The following is a 22,212-nucleotide window of genomic DNA, read 5'->3' on the forward strand; positions in this document are numbered from 1 at the left end:
AAAGGATTCCACCCAAAAACTCTTAAGGGTTGATAAGCAAATTCAGTAAAACTGCAGGATACAAAACCATCATACAAAATTCAGTAGCATTTCTATACACCAATAATGAACTAGCTAAGAAAGAAGTCAAGAAGGCAATCCCATTTACAATAGCTGCCGTGGAAAAAAATTCCTAGGAATAAATTTAACCAAGGAGGTGGAAAATCTCTACAACGAAAACCACAAAATACTGATGAAAGAAACTGAAGAGAATACAAACAAATGGAAACTCATCTTATGCTCATGGATTAGAATAATTAATACCATTAAAATGACTGTACTGCCCAAAACAATATACAGATTCAATACAATCTCCATCAAAAATACCAAAAATCCAAAAATGTCGTTTTTTTTTTTGAGATGGAATCTCGCTCTGTTGCCAGGCTGGAGTGCAGTGGCACGATCTCAGCTCACTGCAACCTCCACCCCACAAGCTCAAGTGATTCTCCTGCCTCAGCCTCCCGAGTAGCTGGGACTATGAGTGTGCGGCACCACACCCAGCTAATTTTTTTGTATTTTTAGTAGAAATGGGGTTTCACCATGTTGGCCAGGATGGTCTCTATCTCTTGACCTAATGAACTGCCTCGGCCTCCCAAAGTGCTGGGATTACACACGTGAGCCACTGCACCCAGCCCAAAAATGTCATTTTTTACAGAAATAGAAAAAAAAATCCTAAAATTCATGTAGAACCAAAAAAGAGCTAGTATAGCTAAAGCAATCCTAAGAAAAAAGAACAAAGCTAGAGGCTTTGCAGTCACTACCTGACTTCAAAATATAGTACAAGGCTAGAGTAATCAAAACAGATGGTATGAGTATAAAAACAGCCCAACAGAGTATACTGGAACACCCAGAAATAAATCCACACATCTACAGCCAACTGATACTCAACAAAGGAACCAAGAACTTACACCAGGGAAAGGATACCCTCTTCAATAAATGGTGCTGGGAAAACTGGATATCCATATGCAAACTGGACCCCTATCTCTCATCATATACAAAAATCAACTCAAGATTGATTAAGGACTTAAATGTAAGACCTGAAACTATAAAAATAATAGAAGAAAACATAGGGAAACCAGTTCAGGATATTGGTCTAGCCAAATGGGACTGTATTAAATTTAAAAATTTATGCACAGCAAAGTAAATAATCAATAGAGTGATAAGGTAATCTGTTGAATGGGAGAAAATACCCACTAACTATTCATCTAACAAGAGACTAATATCCAGAATGTACAAATAAAAATTTCATTAAAAAATGGGCAAAGGACATGAATAGACACTTATCAAAAGAAGACATACAAATAGCCAAAGGGTATATGAAAAAATGCTCAACATCACTAAGCATTGGGAAAATGTAAATCAAAACCACAATGAGATATCATCTTACCTCAGTTAGAATGCTATTATTAAAAAGACAAAAAATAATAGATGTTGGTAAGAATGAAGAGAAAAAGGAACTCTTATACACTGTTGGTGGGAATGTAAATTAGTACAGAAACCGTGGAAAACAGTATAGAGATTTCTCAATAAACTACTACTATTTTTCAAGCTGAGAAATAAATTTTTAAAAATCTAAAAGTACAACTAGAGGAAATGGATAAATTTCTGGAAACATGCAATCTACCAAATGATCCAGCAATTTCACTTCTGGCTATCTATCCAAAAAGAAAGAAATCAGTATTTCAAAGGGATATCTGCACTCACATGTTAATGTGGCACTATTCACAATAGCAGAGAGATGGAATCAACCTAAGTGTCCATCAATGGACGTAAGGGTAAAGAAAATGTGGTATATTTACATAATGCAATACTGTTTGGCCATAAAAAAGAATGAAATCATGTCATTTGCAGCAACACGGATGAAACTGAAGGTGATTATGTTAAGTGATATCATTCAGGCCCAGAAAGACAAACCCCACATGTTTTCTCTCATATGTAGGAGCTAAAAAACTTGATCATATGAAGATAGAGAACAGAATGATAGATGCCAAAGGGTGGGAAGGGTGTGAGGGTGCGAGGGGGAAATGAAGAAAGGGGGGTGAATAGGTAGGAATTTACAGTTAGTTAGAAGAAATAAGTTCTAATGTTCCATAGCAGACTAGGGTGACTATAGTTAGCAACAATGTATTGTATATTTCAAAGTAGCTAAAAGGACTTGAAATGCTACCAACACATAGAAATGATAAATACTCAAGATGATGAATACTCCAAATAACCTGACTTGGTCATTACACATTCTATGCATGTAAAAAGCATTCACATGTAGCCCATAAATATGTAAAACACTATGTATCAATAAAATTAAAAATTAAAAAAAGATAACAACAACTGTTGATAAAAATGTGAAGAAACTGGAACCCCTATATACTGCTTGTGGGAATGTTCAAAGGTGTGGCCACTTTGGAAAACAACCTGGCAGTTCCTCAAGTGGTTAAACAGAGAGGTGTGATATGATCCAAAAATTCCACTTCTAGATACATACCCAAGAAAAATGAAAACACATGTCCACACAAAAACTTGTTCATGAATCTTCACAGCTGCATTATTCATAATAAAAAGTGGAAACAACCCAAATGTCCATCAACTGATGAATGGATAGATAAAATGTAGTATATCCATACACTGGAATGCTGTTCAGCAATAATAAGATTTTGATACACGCTATTAATATAATACGATGAACCTGCTAAGTGAAAGAAGCCAATAACAAAGGATCATGTATTGTATGATTCCATTTATATGAAATGTATAGAATATACAGACAGAAAGTAGATTAGTGGTTGCCTAGGGCTGGGGAATTAACTGGGGGGATTGGGAGGTGATGGCTATTGGGTATGTGGTTTCTTTCTGGAGTAATGAAAATGTTCAAAAATTGATTGTGGTGATGGATGCAAACTCTGTGAATATACTAAAGCCATGGAATTGTACACTTTCAGTGGGTGAATTGTATGGTATATGAATCGTATCTCAATAAAGCTGTTTAAAATGTTCAAAAAAAGACTGTAACATGAAAGATGATCAACAGCAAACAGAGAAAAGTAATGACTCAGAGGACATGGATACAGTTCAGTAAGCAGAATAAAGCTTCAGGAAAAAAAAGAACCCTAAATTATCCTCAGAAAGATAAAAGGAAGCATTATTACATCTTTGAAATAGGAATAAATAAAATGATATGAAAAAATAACATTTAGTGAACAAGAAAGTGCTCTTGTAAATTAAAACTATGAGCGACATAAATAATTCAACAAATGGGTTAGAAAGTTAAGTTGAGTAAATTTCCCAGAATGTCAAATCAAATGACAAAGATAAAAAATAGAAGAGAAAGTATAAGAGAATAGAAGAATCAAATGAGGAATTCCACCATCTAATTTAGATGTTCCAGTAAGAAATATGATGTTCCAGAGAAAATATGAGCTAGGAAAGTGCCAAAGTCACACAACAAATTTTCCCATATATGAAGGACATAAGATTCCAGGTTAAAGATCCTACTAAGTAGCCATTACAAGAAATGAGAAAAGATCCACACCAAAGTATATTATTAAGAAACTTTGGAAGATCTTAAAAGTTCTGGAGGGGGAAAAAGCAGGTCATCACAAAGACCTGGGAATCAGGTTCACATAAATTTTTCAAAAGCAACATTGGGGGTGAGAAGATAATAGATCACTTCCTTCCAAATGCTGAGGGAAAAATTAGTGACCATTCCCAGACAAAGTAAATGAAGTATGAGAACAGAATAGAGAAATTTTCATTCAGGCATAAAAAAAATTCACCTTCATCCTCTCTTTGTATTTATGCGAAGAAAAATAAAAATAATAAAATAAAAACTTCACCTCCAATGCATTCACAAGGAACTACCAGAAAATGTGTTCCACCAAAACAAAGGACGAACTTAAGATAAAGAAAGTTATGGGATACTATCGCTTGAGGCCAGGAGTTCGAGACCAGCCTGGCCAACATGGCAAAACCCATTCTTTACTAAAAATACAAAAATTAGCCAGGCATGGTGGTGCGCACCTGTACTCCAAGCTACTCAGGAGGCTGAGGCATGAGAATTGTTTGAACCTAAGAGGCAGAGGTTGCAGTGAGCCAACACCGTGCCACCGCACTCCAGCCTGAGTGACAGAGCAGGAGTCTGTCTCAAAAAAAAAAAAGAAAGAAAGAAAGAAAGAAAGAAAGAAAGAAAGTTATGGGATCCACAAAACAGAGAATGTGAAATGGAATAAAGGCAAGAGGAATTCCTAAGATAATGGGATGGGAGATCCCAGGATGAGAGCCGTAAAACAGGCCCACAGGACAACTAGTCCAGACTGCAGAGGGAAGGCAGGCAGCTCATAGGAACATCTCAAGGGAGAAAGAGAAACTAACTGACCAGATGTGTTAACCAGGTTACAAGAATTTGTGTTGCTCTGACAACACAAATTGTGTTGTGGGGGAAGAATCAGTGATAGTACACAGAAAATTAATGAATGATAGGTATACCGAAAACTAAGCAATTTTTTTTTTTTGGAGATGGAGTCTTGCTCTGTTGCCAGGCTAGAGTACAGTGGCACGATTTTGGCTCACTGCAACCTCACCTCCCAGCTTGGGAGGCTTGAACCCGCCTCCCGGGTTCAAGCAATTCTCTGCCTCAGCCTCCCAAGTAGCTGGGATTACAGGCACCTACCACCATGCCCAGCTAATTTTTGTATTTTTAGTAGAGATGGGGTTTCACCATCTTGGCCAGGCTGGTCTTGAACTCCTGACCTCGCGTGATCCACCTGCCTCAGCCTCCCAAAGTGCTGGGATTACAGGCATGAGACACTGCGCCTGGCCACTTTTTAACTCTAGGGAAAACAAATGATAAAAAAAAGGTGATCATAGTACACTACATGGCTTGGCTCTGAACGATAGTTACATAGTCATCCTAATGCCAACAAGAAATCTGATACAAAGAAAAACTGTGATTTAACTAAACAGGAGGATGAAGCAGACAGGTGCATGTGTGTACTTGCAAGGGCAGAGGGCAATGAAACTAAATCCTTATCTTTCAAAGTAGGAACACAATAGATAATTCCAGTAATGTAATTAGGAAATAGCAGAATAAGCATATAGTTTAGAATATGAAGATACAGACCAAAAAAAAAAAAAGTCTAAAAGAGATGAATATGTTTGCCTCAAAATCTAAAAGTCTGACCATGTGTTATATTGGACAAGGTAGGGTGACACAGGCACTCTGACATATTGCCAGAGGAAGTACAAGTTGACATACCCTCAACTAGCAAAATGTTAAATGCACATACCCCTAGAGCCAGCAATTCCCTTATACTACTTTAACTTATGATGTGTTTGCAGCATAGGGAAGAAGAAGAATAGGGATTGCACTGCAGCATCATTTGAACAGCAAGAGCGCCACCTAAATGCTCATCACTGGGGACTGGTTAAGTACATTATGGTAGATCCCTATCCTTATAATGAAGGACTATGAGCTGGGGGATGGGGGATGGGGAGAGGGAGGAAATGCAAGAGATCTCCAAGGTACAGAAAAATCTGTGCTAAAAGAAAATGGGGTCAATGATGTAATGGCATGTATTAGCTGAATCCAGAGTTGATATGAGTTCTAAAATTACACTGAAGCTGGGTGTGGCAGTTCATGCCTGTAATCCCAGCACTTTGGGAGACCAAGGCGGGAGGATTGCTGGAGCCCAGGAGTTCAAGAGATCAGCCTGGGGCATATAGTGAGACCCTGTCTCTACAAAAAGTAAAAAATTAGGTAGGTGTGGTGGCACATGCCTGTAGTCTCAGCTACTTGGAAGGCTGAGGTGGGAGGATCACCTGAGCCTGGGGGATCAAGGCTGCAGTGAGCCGTGACTGCACTGCTGCATTCCCGACTGGGCGACAGAGCGAGCCCTGTCTCAAAAATAAACAAACAAACAAACAAACATTAAAAATAAAATAAAATTACACTGAGACCTTGAAGGAAAAAAAAAAGTAAATGGGGAGAATATATATACTTGTTTATGCATAAACTATCTCTGAAGGAAAAGGAAGGAGGGAAACATTTCAGTCTACAGTTTTAGATTTTTAAATAACATTAAATATATTTTTTGGAATATATAGTTTTTTTCAAAATTACTTTTTCAAAGAGGAAAAAGAAAAGCAGTTGCTTTCCGAGAATGGGACTTGGGGTAGGGAAGGATGAAGCAGAGGAGTGCTGCTTTTTGTTAAAAGTCTTGTGGTTTTACTTCACTCTCAAAACTGTCCATGTATAACTTTGATAATTTTTTTTTAATTACAATTAAAAAAAGCAGAGCCTAAGAAAGGGAGCAGAGCCTATGGTGACAAGGAGTGGAAAAGGTACATGGGAAGCATATGTATTTACAGCCTTTGGGAGCAGGGCTGGAAGGCAGGCATGAACCTTTGGAACAAATTCTCGAAAAGGGAAGAATTAATAAAAGCTGTCCCCTGTCAACTGAGCTTACGGCAGTGACGGCGGTGCCCTCTCCAAGTTGCGTGGCACTGAGACGTGACGGGTGTTAAAGGCCTTGAGTGAGCATGGAGACTTGCCTGAAGATCCCTCTGACAGTTCTTTATGAGTGAGCCTCTTGAGCTGACCCCACAGCTGCCCGCCGTCCCTCCAAGCATGCTGCTCTTATTGTCTGGCGCATTGTAGTGATGGGCCAAGGACCACATTCATCTCTTTAATCATATCTAAAGATGATCTATGGACTGGGGATATGAGAGAGAGAGCATTTTCCAGAACACTGGGTGAGGTGGGAATTACTGTGTTTTAACAGCCCTTAAGCTGGGCCTGCATGTCTGTCCCCGCTAGGTCCCCAAAGGCAGAACTAGAGAGGGTGTCCTATGTGGCAGAGACTCAAAATCAGCCCGGATCCTGTTTATTCCCTTCTGAAGAGCTTCCTTGGCCCCAGATCTCTGATACCAGTCTAAAGTGGAGACTCAGTGTGCAGGCCTCTGTCTAATCTGGCACCCCAGGAGTATGTTCTTTTGTTCTGCAGGATGCTTAACTGGATTTTATAGCTGTCTCGCTGCCCAGACTTACAGGGAATTCTGGGTTCGTTCCATTCACCCTGTTTGTCCATTCAACAACTATTTATTGAGACCCTCTATGTGTCAGGCTTAGGAAAAATGGGGCCAAGTTGGTCTAACCTGACTGCAGACCTGAGGCAGCAGAAAACCACGTTAGGAGCTATGGGAATTAGTGATTGTTTTGGCCACACGCTGACTAGCCAAAGGCTCACTAAGATCAAAAGTCGCACATGGGAGCCTCACAGACATACTTTGCTGGTTTCCTGAGTATTTTTTAAAAAGTTGAGTTAGCTGCCACTTAAACATTGGGAAATTTCACAGCAAAACAGAGATGCCTCCCTTCTCTTGAAAACCAGAAGATCTGGCATGCATGAGTCCTCTTCCCTGCCTGACAACAGCTGGAGATGAGGAGAGCTTTTGGTGGTCTCTCTTACTCCCTGCGCCTGCCCTGGCCTGCTTTGCTCCCTCACATCACCCATCTGGTCCAAGGAGGTGGCCGAGTGTCTACCCCAGCCTTAGATAGAGCTCGGTGTTAAAATGGACTCTTGTATAGTAATCTCGCCAGGTTCAAAATTCTTTGGGGATTTAGCACCAGAACTGACATAAAAATCATATTTCAGGATTAAGAAAAGTAAATCCTTATACTGTTTTGTTCTTGGCCTCCAGACAGGTACAGCTGAGGACATAAGAACTAACTACAGTCCTCACTTCCTGCTGCCTGCCTTCCCTTGGCTGTGGTTAGCAGAAGTCTGGTTATAGCTGGACCAGCGGGTCTTAACCTTGGCTACACATCAGAAACACCCGTGGAGCTAAACTTTTGAACTCCCAGACCACAGCCCACACCAATTAACGCTCAAAACCTCTGGGGTGGGTGGGCCCTGCTTGAGTCCTTTTTAAATTCCTCAGGTGATTTCAATGTATGGCCAAGGCGGGCCCCTTGCCCAGGTTGGGGATTGAGTGTTAGGAGCAGCTTGCTAGCATGGACATGTGGCATCTCTGTCCCTACTACAGTCTGCTTCCACCTCCCTGCCTGACTTCCCTCCTGGGATTCCTTGATCTAGGTAGGTGAGCATTTGATGCTTTCTGGCAGAGGAGGAACTTCAGACTTCCGTCTGGTAAATGCACTTGCATCTACTGCTCTAACGTAAGCCAATCTTGAGTTTTACCTTCTGTGCTCATAGCATAATTTTCCCTTTTAGAGGGGTTGCCTCTCAAAGAGAGGGGCAGGACCCTCCCACCAGCTCCTCATATTCTAACGCTGTGGCAGCTACAGAAAGGGATGTGTCCCAGGGGCATCCATGGCGGTTTGAATGACTACGTGGGGGGACAGGGGAGGGGGGTGTTTTAATGCTCGACGTCTCACTCAGTACCCCAGCCCCAACCTTGCTCCCACTCTGCCATACAGCCTCCTTGATTCCCCTAAGGGGATGCAGTAATTGATGATTAGCATTCCAAAGCTTGGCTTACATCCTGCTAGCCCGTCATATTTAATTACATTTTAACTATATTCGTCTTCGATAATAGCACGAACATAATTTAGATAATTATCTCTCTCTCTCTTATTCTCTGACTCTGTCTCACTTAGAGCTTCCTGCAACAAAAATCACTTTCTCGGCTCAAACACATAAACAGACTCTGGGGCCAAGTGCTTTTCTCTCTCCTGCAGCAGCAGCTGTGCTAGAAACGCAATGATTTTGAGTATCATGCAGAAAAAAAGCAAATTCGTGTTTCTTCCTGTCTCTGTATTCATGTTTGTACACAAGTGGTGGTGGGAGAGTGCGCGCGCGTGTGTGTGTGTGTGTGTGTGTGTGTGTCTGCATCTGGGCAAGAGTTTTTGTGTAGTACAGAAACAGGAGACGCCTAGTCAATCAAATTAGTGTCTATGAAGCACCCTCTTGGTCTGGCATTTCTTTCTTACGAGGTTTAATGGTTTCACTCCCAAATTTAAACTCTGTTGAAACAGTTCTAAATGTCTAGTAAGTCTTTTGAAGAGATGTGTTCTTTCCAACAGGGTTTCTGTCACACTTGGATCTTATAATTAATTACCTTTACCCTTGTCTATTATCCGCCTTCTCCAAGAGACCATCAGGTATGAGAGAGAAACTGGGACTCTTCAGGGAGAGTGTGTCTTGAACACACTGCTACACATTACCAGGCGTCCCAGTCCCTCCTGAACACCAAGTGGGTCACACACATCTGAGTTCCTCGGCCTAACAGCTCCCCTCCCCTTCCCCATTCTGGGCAAAAGGTATCAGAGCCTTTGTTGGTTTTCCTAGAGAAGCTGGCCTTGTAGCTGAGCTCTTTAGGTACAAAGATTTTTATGTTGCAAAGTTCAAGTCTCTGAGAAGATTCTGAACAAATAAGGAATAAGAAATGGGTTCATAAGGCCGGGCGCGGTGGCTCACGCCTGTAATCCCAGCACTTTGGGAGGCCGAGGCGGGTGGATCACGAGGTCAGGAGATCGAGACCATCCTGGCTAACACGGTGAAACCCCGTCTCTACTAAAAATACAAAAAATTAGCTGGGCATGGTGGTGGGCGCCTGCAGTCCCAGCTACTCGGGAGGCTGAGGCAGGAGAATGGCGTGAACCTGGGAGGCAGAGCTTGCAGTGAGCCGAGATAGCACCACTGCACTACAGCCTGGGCGAAAGAGCGAGACTCCGTCTCACAAAAAAAAAAAAAAAAAAAAAATTCACTCTAGGCTATGTGCAGTGGCTCACACCTATAATCCCAGCACTGTGGGAGGCCTAGGTAGATGGATCACTTGAAGCCAGGAGTTCAAGACCAGCCTGGCCAACATGGCGAAAGCCCATCTCTACTAAAAAATACAAAAATTAGGGGGGTGTGGTGGTGCATGCCTATAATCCTAGCTACTCAGGAGGCAGAGGCACGAGACTCGCTTGAACCCAGGAGGTGGAGGTTGCAGTGAGCTGAGATTAAGCCACTGCCCTCCAGCCTGGGCAACAGAGCAAGATTCAGTCTTAAAAAAAAAAAATCACTCTGGCTCAACCTTGTCTGATGTTGAACAGGAATATGGGGCTATATTTGTGTAGTTAACAAACTCTTGCTGTCACTTGCTTGAGGCCAAAATTCCTAGCTGTTCTTGGAAATAAACACTCAGACCAGATTTCAGGAGCTAGGCAGAGTGTCTAGACCAACATTTTGCCACCACTGTGTTGAGTCCACCAATTGACCCTTCTCGTGTGACTGACACATGGCTGGGTGATGTGGGGAAGGGAAATCAGCAATTTGCTGATTCTGGCAACTGCGTAGTAACCTGTTGACCCACCAGAAAAATTATTATAGAAACCATTTAACATGGTCCCAGGAGAGGCTGTGGGGTCCTGTCCTTGGTGATGTTAAAGAGGGGCACAGGAGTGGCCCTCCCTTGGTGGCCAGGAGAATGTTAAAGCCTGGAACTCTTTCTGAGCAGGGGCTCTCCACTCATGGTGCAGGCTCTGGGCTAATCACTCCCGTTCCTCAGCGATGGCTGCTGGGTAGAGTGAGGTGGACGCAACACTGGGCAACACTGGTCTGTGCTGAGGGGCCTGCCTGGGGCTGTGGTTTCATGTGTGTGAAATTCCTATACAGAACAAGCTGGGCTACTCTGGGCCAGCCTGCGCTGGGGGACAGGAGGGTTGACAGGGGGTGACACAGGACTATGGGGCATGACCCTGCACAGGCTTCACAAACTTTGATTTGCTCCCTGTTGCTCAGAAGGTTGTTCCTACTTTTGACCTCTCAGTACCTAGCTTAGAGGCTTGGGAATTTTGCTGAAATTTGCCTGAAAAATAACAAAAACCAGGGTGTAGGTCTCCACTAAATGGCAATGGCAGAGCCAGCCACTCGGCCACACCCCTTGCCAGCAGGCATCTCTGGAGGCTGGTGAGGGGAGGGAGAAAATTCAGTCTGCTGTTCCCCAGAGGATTTCCTGCCCTCAGAAAACACAATGCTAAACAAAGTTATTGATTTAATGATGTCAGCAGCTCCTTTCAGCCTGTGAGGAGGGCAAGAGAGCTCTGAAAAGCCTGCTACCTCCAAGGAGACGGCCTCCTCCTCCTGGCTCCGTGTGGCTGTCCAATACCACCCCCTTCTCCCCCAGCAGCGCATTCCCTCCCAGAAGCATCCTGGAAATGTGAGGACTAGGCATGGGCAGGAGCCAATTTTCAAATGTTAAGAATTTGGCAATTTCATTTCCTAATGTTTTAAATACCAAAGGGATTTAGAATACAATGAGGACTAACTGGCCCCTGAATTTCAGGTGTTTTTTTTTTTAAGGCTGCTTTTGTGGAAATTAATGTCAAAAGCCCATGCAAAACAAAGCCCAGCCCTGACCTATGATCTCACACACAGCTAAGCAAGCGAGTGGCCTTCCAGAAGGATCACCAGACGGTCTCAGAATCAAACCTGATCAATTTCATACCTAAAAGTTACACTAAACCCCTGTGGGTATTTTAGATCTGATGACAAGCCAAATTCGTTCAGCACCTGACACTGGGGAGATATTCAGTAAAAACTTTAAAAATAGACTCTCCCTCTCCAGCCATTAAGGGCCTGATATTTGCAGCTGAACAAACAAGAAGTTGGGAGCACTTGGGAGAGCTTTAAAAAATCTCTGGAGTAAAAAAAAAAAATGTTTTCCTATGATGAAAACTATTGCCCTTAGCACAGAGCGGCCCAAGATTAGCCTAGAGCTATTTAACACACTGGACTCTCTGAATATGAGTTCTGTAATAAAAAGGTGACAAGTCTTTGAGGCAGGCCCCATAAAGGCCCTTTCCAGGATCTGCATTAACTGTCACATTCAACACAAAGCACTGCATTCAAGACAGTGAATGATCTGCAAGCCAATGTGAGGCAGTATGTGGCATGTAACAATCTTTCTTCTGGGACAGTTTCTGTCAATAAAAAAGTTGAATTAAAAAAATAAAAAAATCATGGCTGGGCGTGGTGGCTCACGCCTGTAATCCCAGCACTTTGGGAGGCTGAGGTGGGCAGATCATGAGGTGAGGAGATCGAGACCCTCCTGGCTAACATGGTGAAACCCCATCTCTACTAAAAATACAAAAAAAAATTAGCCGGGTGTGGTGGCAGGCGCCTGTAGTCCCAGCTACAGGCTGGGACTGAGCTGGAGGCTGAGGCAGGAAAATGGCATGAACCCAGGAGGCGGAGCTTGCAGTGAGCTGAGATTGCACCACTGCACTCCAGCCTGGGTGACAGAGCGAGACTCCATCTCAAATAAACAAACAATAATAATAATAATAATTTCTCCCTCTTTTCAAATATTTTCTTGATTTAAAAAAAGTCACCATTAGCACTCTCTGGTGTTGATGACTTTTCGGGTCTGTCTGTGTTGGCCTAGATTTCTCTCAGGCTTATAAAAGGTGCATGTTCCCTCCAAGGCCCCTCGCTCCCCACTGGCTGGTTCCAAGTCACTCTCTGGCCCCTCCCTCAGATTCCTGCCATACACTGGCCTAGATGCAGGCAAGGATGGGCTTTCTCTGCAACCCTGCTTTTTTCCTGCACATCTCAGCGCCCTCAGCCAGGCTGCCATGTGGCATTATGCCAGTGCCAGAGTGTAGCAAGGACTGACCTAGCCCGCGGGCTCCCTGTGAGTTCACAAAGAAGGTGGACAATGAGACAGGACAGGTGACAAGGGCATATGTTAAGTACATACATTAAGTGAAATAATTTAAATCATTTGACACAAAAACCAGATGCCAAGACAGGCAGGGGGATCAGCTGGGCACTGAGAGAGGCTAAAGGTGTGACAGGGCAGGGAGAGTCTGCAGGTCACTTTAGTTGGCCAGAAGAGCGAAAACAGGGAAGAGGAGGCTGCAAGGGAGGTCGCATGCTTTTTGTGAGGAATCCTAATTCCCCTCAAACCAGCAACCCCAGAGATTCCCAACCCATATTTTGCCAGCCTGGGCTTCCTGTGTGCCCAAGGTTTGATGCCATGTATTTCATTACACCTGCTTTGAATTTTGTTCATGCCGTCAGGGCTAAGATATCAAGCAATGACTTCCTTACTACTTCATAGTAAACAAACAGCCATAAGACACAAGAAAATATGGCTTCCTTTCAGACTGTGTTTCAGTCTACCCCTAGCTACTCACCGTACCAGTCCCCTGCCCTGAGGGTTTTGCAGAGTTGAAGGCAGATGCCAAAAAGTCAAAAATTGCATTCAACAAGGTTAAAAGTTATCCTTGGCACATGGAAATCTCTCGCAATAAAATAACATAAGGCACTTGCTGAAGCTACATCAGCTGATTTTTCTGTATTATTTCTTGAGGAGGAAGGTTGCTGGGTGAAGGGGATGGTTGAAAAAACTGACCAGTAACTCTTTCTGATTCTATTGTCAGGCTTTAAAATCAGATGGATCAGCTATTAATCTCAGAAAGCCAGCAGTGAATGTGTGCAATAAATTTGTCATCATTTTATGAATAAGCTCTCGGTCATGAGGGCTTACTGTCTGGCAATTCACCTTTTCCATGATATTTTCTATCACTTGTATTTTGGAGCAGCTTAGAAAGAATATTATTTGTGTTCCTGCAGATCTGAACATAAAAAGCCCTTAGAGTGATGGAGACGAACAGGCAAGCTTCAATGTCAGCCTCCGGGCTCACTAAGCAAATAGTTTACCCACGCGCGAGTGAACAGCACCAGGGGACAGGAATCACTCTTCCCAGGCCAGGAGAGCACTCATCCCCTCAAGAGCTGCTAATGAAGGCCCTGTTAGCGCTGGATGACGTCGCACATACCCATTGGCTTTCTGTCAAAGATTGTCAAATAGAGCTGTTGGTAATCACAGCTGGCAAGTTATTTAGTCAATATTTTTGAAAAGTTCAACGGAGTGTGTGAAAGCATAAAGTAGATTTTCCTAAAGTTATCAGATGATTTACTCATCTCCCCACTTTGTGATGGCTCAGCTGCCATCAGAATCACACTGGTGTCCTGCTGGGCAGCCCTGGAGGGGTGTGGGGCAGGAGATGTAGAGACAGATGAAATTTCAGCTGTTTTATCATTCAGCTGTTTTTTCCCATCAAGTCAGCAGAACTCTAGATCTGAAACTCCATACTGAGGAGCCTTTAGAGATTAACAATAACAACAAAAAAATCAGACCAATCCCTCCCCACCTGCACCCCCCCCCACCACTGCCACTAATCATTCCATTGTTCCATTCCATCCCTTGCCTAAATACTGCCCCAGGGGGAAGGCCCTCAATATCAATTTTCGGGTTCTGAGGAGGACATCTCTATTTTCACCTTTCACTTCTTGTGAAGAAGCACGGCTCTGTTCTATAATTAGAGATGACAAGTATTCTTTTGGGGCCATTTCTTCTGGATGTAACAAAACATCACAAAGGGGAAATACACTCAATTAAGAATGCAACTCTGACACTGTACAGTTTGTTGACTCAGAGCACGTGATTGGGCCTCTACTCTGAGTGATGGCTGTACCCTTGGGGTATCCATCTTTGTTTTTATGATTTTCATTTTCTTATCTTCAATTTTATAACCTTCATGAGAAAGAAAAACCATGACTCCCAGCTTTGGGTCAAAATGCCCCAATTAGCAGACAGACCTGTGGACCAGCAGACTGGTACAGGATCTGTGGAGCACTCCTCACAGTCCTTGGCTAGGACTATGGTGGCCAAGCAAGTCTATCAAGCCTTCTGCAGAAATGGAAGCATTTGGGAAACACAGGTTCCCTGTTAAGATCTTAGATGTTAGAATTCCCAAGTCTGAGTCCCTGGAGAAGTGGATTTTCTGCATGTATAATGGCAGGTTTATGTCCCATCTCCTAAACTCTATTATTTCCCTGTGGACCACAGTGGTTGGCAGCTGGTAAAAGCATCTGAAGGATTTGTCATGGTAGTGAAATTCTCATTGGTCCTCATAACAGAACCACTATACAATGAACTGTGTTGCAGCTGTCACTAACACCTTCATAGTCAGTGAGGAATATAGCAACCACCTTCTGGGCAACCCCAGTGATGCTCTATCCAGGGCTTCCCATCGGTGGGGGAGGGGTGTGCATCCACAAGTGATTCTGATGCACATTCCGATGCGCTATTCCAAGGTTCTCAAACATGAAGTTCAGCATCACCTGTTGGGGATGCTAAACACAGACTGCTGGTCCACCCTTGGGGTTTCAGATTCAGCAGGTAGGAGAGGTGGGGCCTGAGAAGTTGCATTTCTAATATGTTCCCAGGTGATGCCGATGGCCTGGGAGCCACACTTTAAGAATCCCTGTTCTGGGCCAGACACAGTAGCTCATGCCTGTAATCCCAGCACTTTGGGAGGCCGAGGTGGGTGGATCATGAGGTCAGGAGATCAAGACCATCCTGGCCAACATGGTGAAACCCTTTCTCTACTAAGGATACAAAAAAAAAAAAAAAATTAGCCAGGCCTGGTGGCAGGTGCCTGTAGTCCTAGCTACTCAGGAAGCTGAGGCAGGAGAATCGCTTGAACCCGGGAGGCAGAGGTTGCAGTGAGCCGAGATAGTGCCACTGCACTCCAGCCTGGGTGACAGAGCAAGACTCCTTCTCAAAAAAAAAAAAAAAAAAAAAGAATCCCCGTTCTACAACAAAGTGGTCAAGCCTATGCCCCATCAGGTAGAAGGTGGTAAAGTGGAAAAATCAAGGGAGGCTTTAAGAATAAGAAAGTAAGGAAGACTTAGGAAGATAATTTTAGTGACAGTGAGGATGAGGGACTGACATGGAGATACCGTGGGCAAGAAGGTTCCAAATGCAGCTCTCAAAAGTATTCCACAGGTATCCTGGTCAGGCGGAGAGGTTTGTGAGTCCAGGATTACTAGGGTGGGAGAGGGGCTGTGATGGAACAGAATGTCTAACAGACTAGGAATCACAACATCTGGGTTTGGGCCCAGTTTGGTTTTTTAAACATTATTATTTTCTTCTTCTTTTTTTTTTTTTTACTGAGAGAGACAGCCAACACGTGGGCCCAGGTTTTGCCCTTCACTGGCCGCATGGCCTTGGGCAAATCACTTGATCACTTGAGTCTCTGCTGTCACACCTGGAAAACCCTATGCTGCAGGGAGCTGCGCAAGTCAAACGAGGCAGAGGCTGGCAGAGGCTGCTGTAAACTATCCCTATGAAGGTAAGGCCTTACCCTGCTGCTGCTCCATTGTCCCCGAGGGATGTCCTACCTGTTGCAGGACCAACTGACCCTCCCTTACATGCTAAGTCTACCCTGGGCTCTGCCTTCAATCTACTGCTTAGGAAGGAGGAATATGGGAACTAGCTCAGCAGTCACGTGAGCCTTGTTCTGGATCCCGTTCTGGTTGTGTAGTTGGGTCCTAGGAACTGGCTCTCACTGGTTCCTGATAATTCACCAGTATGTCATACCTCTGGTTCCAGTAATTATTCTATATTCAAGTCTATGCCTACCCCCAGGGGCAACAAATCTTTTCTGTAAAGAGCCAGACAGTAAATATTTTAGGCCACACAGATCTCTGTCACACATTCATTTTTAAAATGTAAAAACCATTCTTAGCTTTGTACTAAAGCAGATTGCGGACAACTTTGGCCCTAATTCCTGTTCTACCCAATCCTCTGAACTTCTGAAAGGCCTAAGTTCCTGTTGTAACCTTTCCAACCCTCTTTGTGCTGCAGTCTGTTTTCTGAACCTGCTACCACTTGCCTGGAACACTCCCTAAGAGCCAGATTCTATGCCGTGCTAATTTACCTGTTGTCCTGAACAACCCAACCCCTTGGACCTGCCAGATGTCCCCTGGGATTTCTTATCCTGACTTTCACTCATTTCTACTTTAGATCCCTTCCCAAATATTCTGTGCCATTCCAGTAGGTGTGGCCCATGTCCAGGCCCTGACTTTCCTGGTCTGGAATGTCTACCACTAGTTGCCTAGCCTCTAAATCCTGAAGTTGAATGTGTGTGTGGCACGGACAGAAGCTCACAAGAAGGACAGCCATACTGAGGCTATGATGGGGCAACTTTATGAAGGAAATGCTGGTCAGCTTGACTTAATTTTTTTTATTCTCAAATCCCAACTGATCAACTGACTGTATATTTCTCAGGCATAAAAATTTAATGACAATTTCTAGTTCTACATGGCATTTTATCTGATATGGGAAGAACAATCCATTTATGAGGGTGACTTTTAGAAAGACCATCTCCAGTATACTTTTTTGGAGTACCCGCCCAGGCTGTGTACCAGGTTTGGTGATACTGACAGTTACTGATGACTGACTAGCTCTTTGTATAGGGTCTAGCAAGGAGCAATACAGCCCAAATGCTGCCCAGTCTATTTCTTCAGAAGGAGGATGAGGAGAGGGACAGATAGTATTAGGTCATTACTATCACTTTCTTTTCTTTTCTTTTTTTTTTTTTTTTTTTTTTGAGACCGAGTCTTGCTCTGTTGCCAGGCTGGAGTGTAGTAGCACAAGCTTGGCTCACTGCCAGCTCTGCCTCCTGGGTTCAAACGATTCCCCCACCTCAGCCTCCTGAGTAGCTGGAACTACAGGTGTGCGCCACCACACCCAGCTAATTTTTGTGTGTGTGTGTGTGTTTTAGTAGAGACAGGGTTTCAGCATGTTGGCCAGGATGGTCTCAATCTCTTGACCTCATGATCCACCCACCTCAGCCTCCCAAAGTGCTGGGATTATAGTTATGAGCCACCATGCCCGGCCTCACTTTTTCTTTTTTAGACTAAATACTCTCTCTTTACTGAATCACCCACCTAGGTTCACTTCTCCGCTTTCAACTTTCTGAGTCTCTGACTTAAAACTGTTCCATTACGTCATATCACCTAGATGCTGGGTTGTCATGCATCTTACCTGAGCTATTATGAAACAACACAACAGCAGAATTCGGTTATTCACTAAGAATAAATAAAGCCAGATGGTCTCAAGATGAGTGTGTGTTCTTACAGTAAAATGAACTCAGCAGTCACTAAAAAGATGAAAAAGCAGATACTGTTGGCTGGTTTTGCCATATAAGCCACCAATAAACATTTGTTATACTTTTCTGCAACATGATGACCTAAAATACATATACAATTATAAATCGTTTCAAACACTAAGGAGGGCATTTGGCTATCTCTGCCATCTTTCCTCTCCAAAGAGCTGGATAATTAGACCCTCTTTGGAGGATACATTTTTAATATGGTATATCAGTAATATTTCATGTTATTTAATACGGTAATATGGTATATCAGAGTCATGTGTTGATGTGGCTTTCTGTGCTTAAAATACCTAACCAACCACGGAAGTAAATTTGTTAACTATCAAGATAATGAAAAAGTGCGTCTACCTCTTGGGCTGATGTGTTTTGCATCTCTGGGCTGGTGGCAACGGAGGTGGGTACAGGGAACATGAGGCTGAGAACATGGCAGTGGGTGATGGTGTTGGGGGACATGCCCTAGATGGTGAGCGCGACCTCTTAGGGCACGGCCCCACCTTCCTCAGCACCGTGGGTCTGCAATACTGACGTTCACTAGTCCCACTGCAAAGCAGGCTGTGTTCTCACAGCTCCAAACTGAATACAAAGGTTCTTTGAATGGGAGTTTACTCTTGGCTTTCTTTGAATAAGCTACTGATTCACTTTGGCAGTGAAAAAAGCTCCATCCCACCCCAAAGTAGCTTGTACTTGAAATACAGCTTCTAAGAAACAGGTATAACCCTATCAGTGTTTTCACTAGGACTTGAATCCTTTCTGCATGGTTTGAAAATATACATTTGTACTGGCCAACAGGGATCTTTTACTCAACTCTCATAAAGTTTTACAATGTATGATTCATTTTAGAAATGAGACTTGATAATGCAGATTTATCACAATGAGAAGGCTGCCTTTAAAATGTGATTTAATGATGCCTATACTTATTTGCTGACATCTTTATAAAACTGTTAGTGTGGAAATATATTTGTCTTTTCGAAAATAATTCTTCCTTTTACAAGTGTTGTGCAACACAAGAGCCGTACATTAAAAATGCAGCCGAAAGAATAGCAGTGGTTTAATTATGCGAAGACAATGTCACACCAAGCACCATCACTGTCTTCTTGAGATTCTTGGGACACTACCAGGCCTGGTAAATATATTCTCCTTTCCAGCTCCCTCCACCCATGCATGTGAGTCTAGGCTTGGGGCTGCTACTGTAACCAGAGGGTAGAGAAAGGCTCTCCAAGGTCATACAGATGCAAGAATGCAGTAAATAAACAGGCCCCTAATTATGATTTAGCACTGCTTTTCTTTCTACCTCAACCAGGGTTACGAGCAGATCTTGATGATTTAACCTTTCAGCCAATTAGAACAGAAGGTTTGATTGACAGCAAATGAATAAATAACATTTTAGTGCAGGAGACAGAATCATCCTCCCCTATTAATCAGTCCCTCTGCCCATGTGCAGGTAACACAATATTTATCTCGCCACTCTGTTACAGTCCCTTGGGGTATCATTTCATGGCCTACCAGTAAAAACTTCACATCTACAGCAACTGCCCCTCTATTACTGTCGATAACATCTAATTGATATGTCAAACCTCCAAGGAATGCAGTAAATCGAAACACTGCCTCCCAAAAGAAAATAAACAGGCAAAAAGGTAAATCAGCACCTGCCTTCCTGTAATCACCCAGCCACCTCTTGTCCAAAAGCCTCCCCCCAGGGAGCCACCACCACCGTCTGCCCTTCAGTCTGAGACATCCCAGCATCCCAGATAAATGGACACATGGGCCAAGAGTACCACTAAATTCCTGCCCACAAAATGTCACAGTGATGCCTGAGGAGTGCCGCCCGTCAATGAACCACTGCACTGAAATAATTTTGCCAGGGGAAATCCAGCTAGACTGTGAATGCCACAAGCATTATGTGGGGTATAGTTTGGAAAAGAACAGTAATAACAACCCAATAACAATATTACAGACTTCCCTCTGAAGAATAAGCAATGTTGTAAGAGATATGATCTCAAAAGGCCGGGTGCGGTGGCTCACGCCTGTAATCCCAGCACTTTGGGAGGCCAAGGCAGGCGAATCACAAGGTCAGGAGTTCAAGACCAGCCTGGCCAATATGGTAAAATCCCACCTCTACTAAAAATACAGGAATTAGCCAGGCCTGGTGGTGCATGCCTGTAGTCCCAGCTACTTGGGAGGCTGAGGCAGGAGAATCGCTTGAACCTGGGAGGCGGAGGTTGCAGTGAGCTGAGATTGCACCACTGCACTCCAGCCTGGTGACAGAGACTCTGTCTCGAAGAAAAAAAATAAAAAATAAAAAATAAAGAAAGATGATCTCATTTATCTTCCAAATATCCCTACAGGGTAGGGAGGAGCTGGAATAATTATTCATTGAAGTCCAGCCAAGGAAGAGACTGGTCTAAGTACTTATCATGAATTGGGTATGTTTGACACTGGAATATAAGATTTGTCTTAAATCACAGGGCTCTTAGCTACTCAAATATAAAAATCATATAGCTGAAGAGAGAAAGGACTAAATTAGCCTTAATAATTCATTCAGTTTTTTTTTTTTTTTTTTTTTTTGAGACAGAGTCTTGCTCTGTCACCCAGGCTGGAATGCAGTGGCGCAATCTCAGCTTACTGCAAGCTCTGCCTCCCGGGTTCACGCCATTCTCCTGCCTCAGCCTCCCGAGTAGCTGGGACTACAGGCGCCCGCCACCATGCCCATCTAATTTTTGTATTTTTAGTAGAGACGGGGTTTCACCGTGTTAGCCAGGATGGTCTCGATCTCCTGACCTCATGATCCGCCCACCTTGGCCTCCCAAAGTGCTAGGATTACAGGCATGAACCACTGCGCCAGACCTTGATTTTTATAATAGACAACATGAGATGTATTATATATCATTGTGGGGGGAGGGCACCAGGGATGGTAAAGCTTCCAGTTGAAGAATATGTAACACTCATCTCTGTCTCTCAAAAACAGAAATACTCACATTTGTATTCTTACACATAAGGGTAAAAGGTAGCCAGGGCATGGGAACTATTTAGCAAAAATAAAAAATAAATGTAAAGATAGACAGACAAACAGGCAAAACATATTTAGAGCTAAACATGTTATACACATGTAAGGAGGTTTGTAGCCACACATGTTCTTTCTGGCATCCTATTCCAGAAGTTCCAAACCTGAGTTTAGGGGAAGGTTTTATTTTATTTATTTATTTATTTTTTAAGATGGAGTTTTGTTCTTGTTGCCCATGCTGGAGTGCAATGATGCAATCTTGGCTCATTGCAACCTCCACCTCCCGGGTTCAAGCAATTCTCCTGCCTCAGCCTCTCAAGTAGCTGGGATTACAGGTTCCTGCCACCACGCCTGGCTAATTTTTTGCATTTTTAGTAGAGACAAGGTTTCACCATGTTGGCCAGGCTGGTCTTGAACTCCTGACCTCAGGTGATCCACCTGCCTCAGCTTCCCAAAGTGCTAGGATTACAGGCATGAGCCACTACGCCCGGCCTAGAGGAAGATTTTAGATTATCACGACAAACAAGTGAACAGCATCTTAATAGTCAATCCCATGAAACTAGAGCATTAAATAATCACCCTTCTAAATATGGAAAGGTTTTCCTGTGCAGGAATTCTGAAGTTATTTTTATTTTTTTAGAGACAGGATCTCACTCTGTGTCCCAGGCTAGAGTACAGCAGAGCAATCATAGTTCACTGCAGCCTCAAACTCCTGGGCTCAAGCAATCCTCCCACCTCAGTATTCAAGTAGGTGGGACTACAGGCACAAGCCACCAAGTCTGGGTAATTTTTATTTATTGTTTTTGTAGAGATGAGGTCTCCCTATGTTGTCCAGGCTGGATTCGAATTCCTGGCCTCGAGTGATCCTCCCACCTTGGCCATCCAAAGCGCTGGATTATAGGTGTGAACCACCGCACTCAGCCAGAGTTCTGAATTTAACATCAGTCCCCTTCCTCTCTGCTCAATTCTGCACCCATCCACAGCTCTGCCCTCACGCTGTCATACTCAGTTTTACCATTTCTGCCAAACATTTTCTTTCATTTCCTTTTTGGATTCTCCTTTTTTTTTTTAAATGAAAAATTGTTTATATCCAGCCTTAACATCTTCCCTAAACTTTTCCAATTTCTCATCTTGCTTTAGAAATCCCTGTTCTAGGTTTACTTCTTTCTATAGTTTTTTTGGAGTGACTAGAAATTCCTTA

The 22,212-nt window shown here is 43.3% G+C and overlaps 1 protein-coding gene and 1 non-coding gene across 6 annotated transcripts in view; one reads left to right on the plus strand and one right to left on the minus strand.

Annotated features, from left to right (window-relative positions):
- Positions 1-22,212, minus strand: part of BTBD9 (BTB domain containing 9) — a 482,019-nt gene that overhangs the window by 33,210 nt on the left and 426,597 nt on the right. The gene's annotated exons all lie outside the window — the stretch shown is intronic.
- On the plus strand, positions 5,585-5,656 carry LOC115935154 (small nucleolar RNA SNORD45). The gene has a single exon (XR_004070854.1). It is a non-coding gene; the product is annotated as a small nucleolar RNA SNORD45 (small nucleolar RNA).

The sequence above is a fragment of the Gorilla gorilla genome, chromosome 5 (assembly GCF_029281585.2).
Source record: "Gorilla gorilla gorilla isolate KB3781 chromosome 5, NHGRI_mGorGor1-v2.1_pri, whole genome shotgun sequence".
Taxonomy (NCBI): Eukaryota; Metazoa; Chordata; class Mammalia; order Primates; family Hominidae; genus Gorilla; species Gorilla gorilla.